Source organism: Pimephales promelas, chromosome 14, assembly GCF_988280905.1.
Source record: "Pimephales promelas chromosome 14, fPimPro1.hap1.1, whole genome shotgun sequence".
Lineage (NCBI taxonomy): Eukaryota > Metazoa > Chordata > Actinopteri > Cypriniformes > Leuciscidae > Pimephales > Pimephales promelas.
In genome coordinates this window covers 32,972,789-32,987,938 of record NC_142782.1, presented here as the reverse complement: position 1 = coordinate 32,987,938, position 15,150 = coordinate 32,972,789, and the positions used below count along the sequence as shown (strand labels likewise).

The following is a 15,150-nucleotide window of genomic DNA, read 5'->3' as shown; positions in this document are numbered from 1 at the left end:
ATTCTAGGTATAGATTAATTCAGTTTAATTTTTTACACCAGCTCTACTACACTCCATCTAGATTACATACATTTAACAACAGTATTTCACCCCTCTGCTTCAGATGTGGTACAGAAGAAGGGACATTTTTACATTCCACCTGGTTGTGTCCTAAAGTTAAGGTGTTTTGGGTACAAGTATGTGATTGGATATCACGTATTCATGGAATTGACTTTCCAATGGATCCAGAGGTGTGTTTATTAGGCAATTTTACCAACTCTAACCTCCGAAACAGACATGCCATTATTAAGCTTACTGAAATGTTGTTAATAATAGCTAAAAAATGTATTGCTTTGAAATGGAAAGCAGATACTGATGTACCAATTGGATTGTGGTTGTCGGAGATATGCAGCTGTGTACCCTTAGAGAAGATCACATATTCAATGAGAAGCAGGGGAGACTTATTTCATAAAATCTGGAAACCCTTTTTGAATTATATAAATATAGTACCACATGACTTGATTTGATAAAGATAATTTCCTAACTGTCTAACATTGTATCTCCCTTTTTCGTTTATTATTTTATATATATATATATATATATATTTTTTTTATTATTATTATTATTTTTTTCTCTCCTTCTTTCTTTTGTTGTTGTTGTCGTTTTGTAGTTGTTGCTGATGTCTTCTTTATGTTGTGTCTTATGTCAGTTATTGTATTTGAAAAAAGCAAAATAAAATTTTCAAAAAAAAAAAAAAGTCTTCACCAAAAAAATAAAGAAAAAAATGTATACACACACACACACACACACATATATATATATATATATATTGCTCTGACTGTGCTTCTAAATCATTGGATGCTAATCCTAGTTTATTTCTTGAACTTTCTGCACGTTGTCATTTGGATTGCTCTCAGAGAGACTGAGGAAACTCTTTGATGCAGAAAACAGGAATCGTATGAATCACTCAATATAAACCAACTACTGGAAACTGGAACACACGTAGGGAGTTTAGAGCCAGTCAGAGAACAGATACAATCAGACCGAAACAGATCTTGGGCCGAGAGCTGAAACCATTGCCCCAATTACCCCATAACCTGAAAATCTTTCACCACACACCAAACTAAACCTGTGAAAACTATGATAAATTATATATATTATATATAAATATTTCATATATGAAGAACACATTTTCTTAAATATATACATGCATGTGTGTGTATTTATATATACAAAATAATTATACACAGCACACAAAAATATATTATGTAAACAAACCTTTATTTTGGATGCGATTAATCTTAATTAATCTTTGCACAGCCCTAATATATATATGAAATGGCACTTCTGAAGCACCTGTGGTGGATCAGACATTGGGATTTGTTTTTCTAACTTCAAAGCTGTTTTCCTAAGAAGCACATTCACAATGCCATTACGTAACGACGCCCACAGCGCCACCAGCAGCCTCTTCCTGACATTCTGAGTGCTTTCATGTAATCTCAGCGGGGATGGTGATTCAATGGGAGAGCAGCTCCTGCTCCGCTGGTCTTTACAGAAAACCCCTCCTGTTATGATTAGTCCTGTTTTCATAGTGAGGAACCGCAGCGAGACAGGACCGTGTGTGTGTTATTGTTTGCATGGGTGTCATTGTTGCGTGTTCAGAGTGCAAATAAACAAAACACAGTCGGGCCCGTGGGGAACGTGACTGTAGACAAGCTTCCTCTGATCAAACAGAATCTGAGGTGAGCAACAATATGAAGAAGGGTGCAAGATTTACAAGGGTCCATCTTGCCCATTCGTGCCAAATCTGAGGTGTGGACAGATGGAGATTAGAGCCAGACCGATATTATCGGCCGATATTAGGCATTTTCCATAATTTCGGTATCGGCAGTTATAATGGCCGATAAATGAATATTTAAAAAATAAAATAAAAATGGACGAAACACGCTTTAATCATCTCTCCTTGGCCTGTTATATTGAAAATGTATGTTTTACAATTTACAGTATGATGTTATCTATTGCTAAATTATGGCTCATCATAGACTAGCTAACCACAAAGCTAGCTAATGCCACTGTCATCAGTGGAAGACCGCTAACGTTAACATTAATGAGCTTGGAAACCACAATGAACCTTTTCTGCCTAAATAAAGTAATGATTACTGTATTTATAACTAGCATATCTCTAGTTACAGTCCCTGCATTGTAAAATGTAAGTTATACTTGCGAGGAGTGAACATTTAGACATAGAGAAAAAGTATCAAACGTATCTTGTGCAGAAAAGTTAGCTTTTCTTTTACACGTGTGTGAAATCCAACAATATTTAATAAAAAAAATAAATATCGGCCGATATATATCGGAATATCGGATTTTAAAACCCAAAAATATTTGTTTGGGTATCGGCCTTCAAAATCCTTTATCGGTCGGGCTCTAATGGAGATATTGACATTTTTTGGATGACTTGACCTCCAAATGGGAATATAAAGACTTCGCTTCACAATGAACAAAGAAAAATGGCACAATAGTGACTTTTATGCACAGGAACAGGAAGTCACGATATGGACGTATGTAAAAACTGAAACGCAGATTGACATATTGACAATTTTATAAACTGCTAAAATCAGTAGTTGTGTCCCAAAGTCGACCCAGGCAGCAAGTGTGTGTTTGTCGGTTTTGATATCTGCCCCGTCAGCAGTTTTTACACTGCAGTTAATACATTATGTTGATGCTGTCATACCTTATGATCGTTAAATAATATAGCTGCACATCAGAAGTTCATTGGAGACTCAATCTAGAGACCGTCACAGATTCAATAATCCTGATATCTCTAATAAGGTAGAACTTGAAACATGTGAGAGATTGAGTTTTTTTTTATTAAAAAAGATCCTCTTTTATTCCTTCTCACTCTAATAGTCTACTTTGAATAGTTTTCAGCTGGTGTTTTTCTCTGACCTGAGGAAATTAGTGATGCAGATGAAACTTACTCTGTTTCCCCTACCATTGTTTTAGGCAAAAACGACTCCCGTCCCCCCTAAAATGCTGACGAAATCCAGTCATAAAAAGTAATTTACTGTATATTTTCTAATAATAAATAGAAAGCGGTTCAGTACACTTGAAATCAAATCGTGATGTAGACTAGCGTGTGTGAATATTAAACCACAAAGACTATTTAAATACGAATTCTCCTTGCGTTGGAAACTCAAAATGTCTTCGCGGCAAACCGTCAAAATAAAAGTTCGGTTTAACTTGACAGAAATATATTACTGTTGTACAGTAGAATTTAGATATGTCGTAATGTAATAATACACGAACACTAATCCAAATAAATTTAATTTTTTAAACAAAACTGAATTTAAGGAATAATCCATGTTTTAAATTTAACAGTAATGCTCATTGTGCAGCATGTTATTATAGAAAGTTTATGATAAATGATAAAACTTGTGTTTTATGGCTTCATTTTATTACCAGCAAAAACACAACACAGAATTAGTGTGGAATTTTTTTTCATATATATATATATATATATATATATATATACAGTATATATATATTTTTTTAAATGTTCATAATACATGATTTCAATTAATTAGACATGATTGCTCCACAACACCATCAGGTTCAAATCCTATGGGAAACACTGTTATTGTTCCCTCTGTAAGTGATGAATGATTTGTTACTTGCAATTCTGGTTACATTTGGATTTTACTGGATCTGAGCGCCGCTTTTGACACAGAACAATGACAATATCCTTCAGACATGCATTGAAATACTCTGGTTTGAGTCATATCTTAAATATGACTCATTCTCAGTGGCTACTGGCCAGTTTTTCTCTCTTGTGGGGTTCCTCAAGGGTCCATTTTGGGGCCATTACTCTTTAATCTGTACATGCTTCCACCCAGTAATGTAATCAGGAAATGTAAAATTTATTTTCATTTCTATGCCGATGATTCTCAGATGCACCTTCCATTAAAATCTAGAGACTCTCAGCAGCCTCTAATTGAGGATATAAAACGCTGGATGGCAAATCATTTCCTCCCATCTATTCTTAACAATGAGAAAACTGGGGTGATTATCTTCGGTCCCTCCGAAACCAGACAATCTAACTTAGACATAAGCTATAAGTCACATTCAAAACAAATGAATAAGTCTTGAAAACAAAATAGCTCATTTGTTAAAAGCTTTGGCACAGAGAGCCAAGGTCGCGCTGCCCACACACTGAAACATTCAGGAGCAAAGAAACTTGTTATCAACGCTGCCCCGTGACTTTCGGTAAGAAGATAGCTTCGCTACTGAATCACAACATTATATTTCTCAGCAACGAGGGGGTTATAGATCGCTATTTTGAAGTAATTAAACTCAATAATTAAATGCTACAAGAATTCATTCATTCAAATAAATGTAATCTTACGCAATATAACACACAACTTTATCTCTGTGTCTGATTCAAAGCGAGCAGATTTCTAGATCTAACGAGCAGTAATTGATGAAAATAACCATCAATTTGACCTTTCTGGTCAAATATTACAGAGCAAACATCAATAACAGCTTTAAGTTGGTACACTCTCAGAAAAAAGGTACAAAGCTGTCACTGTGGCTGTACCTTTTCAAAAGGTAAACTTTTGTCCATTTTAGGTGCTATTATGTACATTTAGGTGCTAATACATACATTTTAGGTGCTAATATGTACATTTCAGGTGCTAATATGTACCATTAAGGTACTAATATGCACCCTTTAGGTACAAAAGTGTACCTTTTTAAAAGGTACAGCCCCAGTGACAGCTTTTGTACCTTTTTTTCTAAGAGTGTATAAGCGGGATGATCCACGGCTAGCTGTGCATTAAATGATTGACTGGCTGAAGCCACTAAGCATAGAATCGTGTGTGTGTGTGTGTGTGTGTGTGTGTGTGTGTGTGTGTGTGAGAATTGTCTACAGTACTTAAACAACTTAATTACATTAAAAACATTCTTGTTAACTGAAGTAAAGTTGCAAAAACCTATTTAAATATTAGATTCAAAACAAAAATTAGAAATGTTACAAAGCAACATGTTTTACTAAAATGTAAATAATAAATAAAAGCTAATTCAACATTAAATAAAAACTATAATATAATTTTAAAATAACACTGCTGTACAGTACAGTACATTAAGCAATATTAAAATGAAAAAACAATGATTTCAGTTTTAAATGACCAAAAAGGTTGAATTTACAGATACTACCTTTTTTAAGTTAATCTTAGCAACTATATCTGTCAGCATGCTAGTCTTTGTCCCATGCTAAAAAAAATATGAATCTATAATAAATAAAACAAATGATGTCCTAAAGAAAACATCCAGAACCTTTCACATACTGGTACAATGATAAAAGTTTTCACTTTATACAGAAACAAGGATTTTCCACAGTCTATGGCCAGCACTGAGAATCTTGAAGCGAGTTATCGGCGCGGGCTTCAACACAATCATGACCCCTGTCTATCTCTGAGGCTAAATGTGTTTGGATTGGCAGGACCTCTACACGATTGGCAGAGGCACCTGGAGTCTGGCCTGAAACAATGGCACGGGAGTTTCTCCATGGCTCCGAACTGAAAAGGGAAGTGAGTTTCATCTATTATGCTTGTAATTTGTTTGTCATAGGATGCATTATGAGTCGTGACCATGTGTTCGGGGAGCAACTACCATGCCACGCTCAAAATTGCTTAAATCACCTTTCTTTCCCATTCTGACATTCAGTTTGGAGTTTAGGAGATTGTCTTGACCAGGACCACACCCCTAAATGCATTGAAGACACTGCCATGTGATTGGTTGATTAGATAATTGCATAATAGATAATTCCTAATAATCCTTTAGGTGAGTGTATCCACCTTATTCCTACGTCCCATGACGCTTTGCGCGAAGTATGGGTGTAACTTCCGTTAAGCTGTAAACAATCAGTGAAAAGCTCACTCTATGAATGCAATACGTAAAAATAGTGTGACAATGAGATGACATTAATCGACTAACACTTAAACCATCGAATATTAAAATGAAATTTAAAAGTTCAACAAGGTACTTTCAAAGGACCAAAAATAGCCCCTTATGCGCCAGTCTTTGGTTATCAATGTATAGGCAAATATATATCTGTATTGTATAACAAGCCTCGATCAAAAATGTTAATTAACTTAAGCATTACGTGACAGTATATTAAAGTGATTTTCGTCATTTTGACAGATAAATTGCATTTACCTCTGAAAACAAACCTGGAAAGAGACGTGAGGATTTGAGGAGAATAACGTGCAATTATTAATGGAAAATCGTAAATTAAATTCGGGAGAACAGACCACAAATGTGCCGTATATGTTGTCCTTTTCATACTTTTACAGCGGATAGCAAAGGAAAAAATAAAAATCGTCATGAGGAAAAGAAAGCTCTTGTTATAACGTCACGTTAAAATTAGGGATGCACCAATATGACAATTTTGGTCAATACCGATAACCGATAATTCTTTATATTTGAAAGCCGATAACCGATATATTGGCCGATAAATCTAAATCCAAATTTTTTGACAATTTTTGAGTGCCTGATTATATAAAAAAAAAATTCTCCTCATTAAAAGTCAAGATAAACACAATTATGATGTTCTTATTTTAATATTGTGTAGCCGATTTGACAAGACTTGCGATGCACATTTGGCACTTTAACTGGATTTTCCTTTTTTAAAGTGATTTCAATCATATTTCAAGCAATTTAAAAGCATCATGTTGAACAGTGCACATCTAAAGAAGGAAATAATACATTAGTTATCGGCTTTTAGATATCGGCTAAATGTTCTTTTTGGGCCGATAACGATAACATTAAAAATGATCATTTATCGGCCGATACCGATAATGTGGCCGATATATCGTGCATCCCTAGTTAAAATACCAAGTATAACGTTATTCTCATGATGTCTGAAAATAAGTCATGCGGCAAAATTGACGGCTCATCCAGTCAAAGTGACAGATCAGCTTTATTTGTAGGGCAACCTTATAATTTTTAAATGATTCCTTTCAGCCTTTTTGAATGGAAGTTCCCCAAACCGGAAGTGCCGCCCATAATTCAAAACGCACAAGGTGGATAAAGACTAAACCAGTTAGTCAAGCTCACATCTTTATGCTAGTTGCAGTAAGCAACTTACATTTAAAAAGCACATTTGAGGAATAACAGAGATTATTTTGCATCTGTAAATAAATATTAGCATCTAAACATGGATCTGACACTCTGGGAAAATATTGGAGTGCCAGAAAACGTAATGTAAAGGAAAATAGTGCAGTAGGTCACAAACAAAATGACCAGATTATAGAAGAATCTCTAAATGACACAATCTCAATAACTGTGCATTAGTTGGATAATGTGACACTAAAAAGGCTCGTAAACATTTGGTCACTTGCACAAAAATAGCAGCCACAAACAGGAGAGGCGCTAACACATGAAAATAAGTTAAATATAGTTTTCCTGTCTACAGACCAATTATTATGAGATTATACTTCTGGGAGCAAAACAGTGGTTTCTCGCAGTCAAGTTTCAGCATGAATAAGCACCTTGAATCCAACCACTCCCTGCAGTTTTGACACGGTTTAAAACACAAAAACACGTTGTTATCATGCGATTTCTACTTGGTGGTTTAAAAATGACAGAACTCAGCAGTATGAACAATTATGAAATACTGTAAAAACACTACTCAGCTGTAGTAAAGCGTGTCAAGTCCTTAACTGTGATCTCTTGTCTCGGGATAAAACCGCTGGCTACCTGCAGCTCGTGAAGGCCTTTCATTCGTACAAAAACACACAGGGGTTTTATATAATTCTGAAAGAAACTCAACAGGACTGAGCAATTACTTGGACCTGTTTGTGTGTGTTGGTCCCAGGGCTAAAGCTAATCCGGCGTCTCTGAAACAGCGGGATGCGAGGAGACGCTCACTCCAGCAAATTCCAGTCAGGGATGAGTGTGTGGAGGCCTTTGGCAACCAGATGCTACAATTAAAGTATGAACAATTGGATAAGAACAGCAAAATTTTAGCTGATTGTAACTTCTTGCTGAAGACGTCACAGTATTTCATTATCAGGATCACATTTTGGTATTCCAAAGAAGAAACTATTTATATTTAATTACCTTTGTGTATTTCTAAACCTGTATGACAATTTAGAAGAATCATACTGGTCATTGAGGCTTTAGATGGACACAAAAGCACCATGAAAGTAGTATAATAGTAGTCTATATGATTTGTGAAAAGTATGCATTTAAATCACTATTATTTAGTAGTTATTCAAGCTGTATGGACTACTTAAATAGTACGTTATTGGTGGTTTAAAGGGATAGTTCACTTTGAAATTAATTTTTGGTATGTTTTATCTTACCTCAGGGGCATCCAAGATGTAGGTGTCTTTGTTTCCACAGTAGTTTCAATTTTGATATTTTTAGGTCAAACCGTTCTTGTCTGTCAGTCATATAATGGAGGTCTATGGTCACCACCTCAAAGAGCATGCACCAAGAAGTCCAGATTAAACATGATTTTATGACTCGTAAATGTAAGTACACATTGATGGCCTAAGATAAGAAACGAGCGGTTTGTGTGAGAAAACGAACAGTATTTATATCGTTTTAACTCTTGTTTCCCACTGTGCATGCTCTTTGAGGTGGTGACCATCGACCTGCATTATATGACTGACAGACAAGAACGGTTTGACCTAAAAATATCAAAATTGAAACTACTGCGGAAACAAAGACACCTACATCTTGGATGCCCTTGAGGTAAGCTAAAACATACCAAAAATTAACTTCAAAGTGAACTATCCCTTTAATGTCCTTTTTGCAGTTTGAAAGACTTGTATGTCCTATAAAATAAATGAACTCAGAAACAGATTTGGAACAGCATGAGGATGGGTAACAGATTATTAGTGAAATTTTCTTTTAAAGTGTTAAATACACTTCTTCAAAGGCAGATTTATTTAACTGGATTTGATTGTGCCGTTCTAAGTGGAGGTTATGGCGTGTTAAATGAAGGTCAAGTCTTGGTCCGAGAAAGCGTATGTGACCGGTGCTGGATATTTATTGTTTTATATGGGCTGCGTGAGCTGCAATTCCAGGATGCAATCATTCTGCTTGAGAACATGCATAAATGTCCACACCCTCATTTAAAGGAGGAATGTGGACACGGACAAACCATGAGATATTCACAGTTTGAACTTCTGCATGATATCGAGATCACATGAATGAAAAGACTGGAAAGCCTTGAAAACAAAGTGACCTCACTGGTCTAACACACCACGAATAACAGTGTCCAACAACATACAGTACACAACAACACGTTTAACACCAAAGCCCTATGCTTAATGACCACACGGCCACAAAAACATAAACATAAACATACAGTGTGGTCAGAAAATCTGACACAACATTGAAAACCATATGGTAAATATATATATATACTAGAGCCCGACTGATAAAGGAATTTGAAGGCCGATACCGATACAATATTTGAAGATTTTAAAATCCGATATTCCGATATATCGGCCGATATTTTTATTTCAGAAACGCGCAACAAAACATTAACAGATTTCCCTAAATTAGTTATTTGTAGTTATTTTTGAGTTTTAACTAAAATAATATGATAATGCATTTCAAAAAGAAACTTGTTTCTTTTATTGTCTCAACAGAACAGACTGAGGATAGTGGCGTTAGCTAGCTTTATGGTTAGCTAGTCTAAGATGAGCCATAATTTAGCAATGGATAATGTCATACTGCAAATTGTAAAATATACATTTTCAATATAACAGGCCAAGGAGAGATGATTCGTCTCATTGCTATAACTGTCATGCGCTAGTAAAGAAATACTTCAGTCACATTGTCAAAAGTTAAAAGGACAGTCAGTCAACTACACTGTAACAACGTAACGCAACTATTACTAGCTAATTACGCTTCTCTCTCGGCTTATTTAACAGCAGCAAAACACTCATGACATGGTTGAAGCGTGTTTCGTCCGTTTTTATTTTATTTTTTAAATATTCATTTATCGACCATCATAACTGCCGATACCGATAGTTTGGAAAATGCCTAATATCGGCCGATAATATCTGGCTCTAATATATACACATTTAAATCTTTATATTTTACCATTTTCAGTTAATTTCCTGCTTTAAATAATATTTATATATATATATATATATATATATATATGGTTCCACTGATGCTCAAGATGCTCTTTTGAACATCTCAAATCATGCTGGAGAACATGATCATGTTGACATCAGGGCTGATGCCATTAAAGCAAAAAAGCATCAAAATTGTCACTGAAGTTGCACTGCTGATGGTATAATTTATAAATAATGAAACCATGCATGTTCAATAATAAAAACAAATGCATTGTCACAAGTGCTCTCAGACTTTTTGACCCCACTGTGTTTTAAAAACAACAAGGCTGGCAACGTTTGGCAACCGCACAACACTCGTTGGTGCTTTCGTACATTTCTCCCATTGAGCCAACCGAGAGGACAAAGAGAGGAAAGCTTTGACAGTTTGGAGACTGAAATATGAGCGTGATGGGGATCACAGCATGGCAAACATCAACAATAACATTCAAATTCACATAAACACAACAATGCGACCCACCGAGCGCACCTACAATCTGACCTGTGGGAATCGCATGCGACTCGACTGAACAAATGTACGTCAGATCGGTCACAAAGGCTTTCCTTCTCATACGGACAAGATCTGCTGCTGGCGTTTCCATACCAGTAGCGCTTCGGCATTTATCACCGCTATGGCGGGAAACGAGAGCTACCTAAACGTCCCTCGAGTACTTTATAAGTTTCAGGGTTTTATGACCTCACTCCGGCCACTGATAAGAGCCCTGCACAACGCTGACCCGGCTTTCCCTGCCAATCGGCCTGACACATTACAGGAAGGCCATATTGTTCTACACAAGCTGCTTCCCCCTTTCATGATGGTGCGAGAAAGATCGGGGAGAGGGTGGCAGTCCTGTGAGAATGAGAGCAAAGCTATCACGGTGAGAAAGTGAGGGTGAAAATCAAACATAAATATCAGTCAGGCCGCAAAGACACAATGGGCCATTCGTCATTCTTACGGCAGGGGCAACCTTGGGAAGCTTTACCGGTTGAGACGACATCATGAAATCGATCGGGAAATGCTGACTTGCGCTTCCAAATAATTCAGAAGTGATGACTGGAAGTTGCGTCTGAGAGTCTTCTTGGGAAAAGATAAGGTAGACAGAAATCTGAAGGGAGTGTTCATGCTTTCCTGATAATCACTGATGTGAGAAAAGGGACTCAAGCACTTGTGGAGGTACCAACGAAAGAACAAGGATTAAACTTCCTCCAATTCATTCAACTAAACATTCAGATTTGATTGGGCAATTTCCTAAAATTAAGTTTTAAACAATCAAAGTTTCAAGTAGTCATGGGTTTCTCAGCAACGGCAACAACAGTAGTGAGTTCACATAAAGCTTAAAAGAAAAGTCTGATTTGTGTGGAAAAAAAAATGCTAGGACTTGGAATACAATGCATTTAATGCATGAACTACTTTCAATGTGCTAGAAAACAAACCATCAATGGTGGAATGTAACGAAGTACAAATACTTTTGTTATTTTACTTAAGTACATTTTTCACGTATCTTTACTTAAGTAGAATAAATAGTGCATACTTTTTACTTTTACTTCGTTACATTTTGCAGCAATTATTATACTTTCTACAACTTCTGTTACATTTTCTGATCAGTTTTTCCCCTGCCAAAACGTAATCTGACCATCCGTTCGTTGCACGTTTGTCTCACCAGTGACGTTTGGTTGCCATAGATACATCAACTAAATGGGTTTATCGTGCAATTTATACGCGAAAATTTGTTTTTCCATGCATAGGAAACACACCGTGTGTAATATACGTTTGGTTAGGATTATGGCAAGCCAAGAGGTTCAGAATTGCACCATAAATGAATTGCGTCTACTGCCAAACATAGTTATTAACATATAGTAAGGATAAGCATGGTTTATATTGCCTAATTGCAAGCTTGTTTCGGAAATGGTGACAACATTTTTTTTCCCATCATTATCATTATAGGAGTATTAGGTTGAATTAAATGTTTTATTAATCATTAGAAAATAGTCATTAAGAGAATCAAATTACTTTTAATACTTAAAGTACATTTAAAATCAGGTACTTTTTACTTTTTTACTTAAGTATGGTTGTCATTGTGTTACTTCTACTTTTACTAAAGTAAATATTTATCTGGTTATTTGTACTTTTGAGATTCAGTACTTCCTCCACCACTGCAAACCATGGATTGGGCAAACACAGCAATGTGGGAATGTTTATGAAAATGTGTTTTTAAAATTACCTTCAGGAAGTCAAAACTGGCATCTAAGGAGCAGGCAAATAACAGGAACTACTATAAATACAAGCATTCAGTGTCCAAAGCGATCTCTAAATACGGACCAGCATAAGCAATGAAGCCTTGTGACTTCTTGTGTGTTGTGAGCCATCCAGGAAGTACATTTAATTAAGACTAAGAGTGATAGAAAACATTAGTTTTGTTCTTCTGCGTGAACTATTTCTATTTTGCATCACTACATGCTACATCCACACGTCATGAGAACACACATTGACATCTGTTTAGGTCATTTAGCTAATCTTTCCTGCAACTTAAGCCTAGTTCACACTACATGATTTGAAAATGTTGGGCTGAACTGTGCAGTTCACATTACATGACTTGCTCTCAGTGAAATCATGAGTGTTCAAGTTGTTTAGCTGTTCACACCACACAACACAACGTGATTGATCCACAACAGGAGGTAACTCACTACACGAGTTAACAACGCACTGCATAGAGATACAACCACGATCGGATGATAAGAGCATATCATTTGTGACTCAATGAGAGCTGTTTCAGTACTATAGTACGGTCGAAATCCTGAAAATAATCAAACAAATAACGAGTTGACAACAACACGATTCTATCTGGTCTAGAAACCATGTTTTGTAACGAAAAACCACGCAATAAAACGAACCAGAAATGACGCGAAACTACAGAGAAGAACATAACACGCGAATATGGACGTCAGACAGAAACTAGTGCTGCACACTGTTTGCTCGACGATCTGCTCTGAGAAAAAAAATGCAAAAAAGAAAAAGTAAGATTTACCTGGTGTCCTCAACCCATGCGTTGCTATGATTGGCTGTACTCATGACATCACTGAGATTGAGTCGCGCGACTGCTCGAGATATCTAGCAGGCTAGATATTTTTCTGAGCTCGGTGACCTGTCTGCGAGCTGTCTGCGAGCTGTCTTTGATGCGTTGTTGGCTCTTTCACACTAACGGATTGGCGAGCGTTAATCGTCCGCTAATCGCCCGCGATTTGCACGCGATAACACCCTGACTTGTCGGCGACTCAACGATTTGCAAATCGGGCTTAAATCGGGCTTAAAATCACGTAGTGTGAACTAGGCTTTAGATGGCCGTACATGCAGTGATTGCAGGATGTGGACAGGACTTCATTAGTCTCTAATCTAAATCAGTCTCTAACGGGATCATTTTCTGTAATGAGTCAATGTTTACACACACAAAAGACGCTGACAGAGCAGAGGTCAATTGGGACATTCAATCAGAAACGGACTAACTCAACATAAACATAACTGGGATTACAAGATTACTGGGTCTTTTTCTTTTCTCTTAATGCTAGTGAAAGTCATCGATCAGCAGGTGTCTGAGGGTTTAGCAGTTGTTTAGGTTAGTGTAAGTGCGTGGATTGTTGATTTGTGGGGGATGGAGGACAAATTGTTCCACTACTGTTTTGTTATCGATCTTTTGTCATGCAAAATCTAACGATGTGCAACATGTTGAGATACAGGAATATAGATTAGCACGTACTCTATACACAGACACACTAACCTTAGATTAACAGAATTAGGGCTGAGGAAACTAGATAACAAATTATTCAAACACTTTTGACTGAAAAAAATTAAGTTACATGTTAAAAATTAAATACATGTAAAAAAAAAAGAAAAAAGAAGTATTTATTAGAATGCTATGAAACTGACTTTTTGCTACGTGTCGTTATTAACCCACAAAAATTGTGGACAAGACAGAAAAGGCTAAAAAAAAAGTCAAACTTTTACTTCATAAAACCAAAATACCATTCAAAAGTTTGGGGTTATAAAGAAATGCATGCACTTTTATTCAGCAAGGACAGATTAAATTGATCAGTCATTTATAATGTGCAAATAAATGCTGTGGTATAAATCAAGCAGCACTACTGTTTTAAAGAGTGATAATAAGAACGTTTCTCAGCATATTAGAATTATTTCTGATTCTGAAGAATCATGTGACAATGAAAACTGGAGTAATGATGCTAAAATGTAATGTCTCCATCACAGGAATAAATTACATTTAAAAATTTTATTAATATAAGCAACAGTTGACTTAAATTTCACATTATTACCGTTTTTACTGTATTTTTAATCAAATAAATGCAGTCTTAGGAAGTAGAAGAGACTTCAAATTTAAAAAAAAATCTTACTGACTTCAACATTTTTAATGGTAGTGTGTGTGTGTGTGTATATATAGGCTGTGCAAAAATTAATTGCGATTAAACGCATCAAAAATAAAAGTCTGTGTTTACATAATATATTTGTGTGTGCTGTATATAATTATTTTGTATATATAAATACATATGCATGGATGTATATATTTAAGAATTATTTGCGCTTAAATCCTGTGTATATATATATATATATATATATATATATATATAAATACATAATCTATATTATATAAATATAAATATTTGATATATGAATAACACATTTTCTTAAATATATACATGCATGTGTGTGTATTTATATATACAAAATAATTATATACAGCACACACAAATATATTATGTAAACACAGACTTCTATTTTCGATGCGATTAATCGCAATTAATTTTTGCACAGCCCTAATATATATATATATATATATATATATATATAGTCATCATGGTCATAATTGATGGATTGATGCAAATTTTTTGAATGAAAGATCAAAAGGATAAACAATGTAGATTTATTTTTTTACAGCCAGTTTTGATCATATTTACCAGGGGTGCCATCAATTCTGTATACATATAAACATATATATATATATATATATATACACACACACACAGTCAT

General features: G+C 35.5%; 1 protein-coding gene across 2 annotated transcripts in view; it reads right to left on the bottom strand.

Annotated features, from left to right (window-relative positions):
- The window catches only part of LOC120481212 (septin-2), a 42,469-nt gene that overhangs the window by 7,193 nt on the left and 20,126 nt on the right, over window positions 1-15,150 (bottom strand). The window lies entirely within an intron of this gene.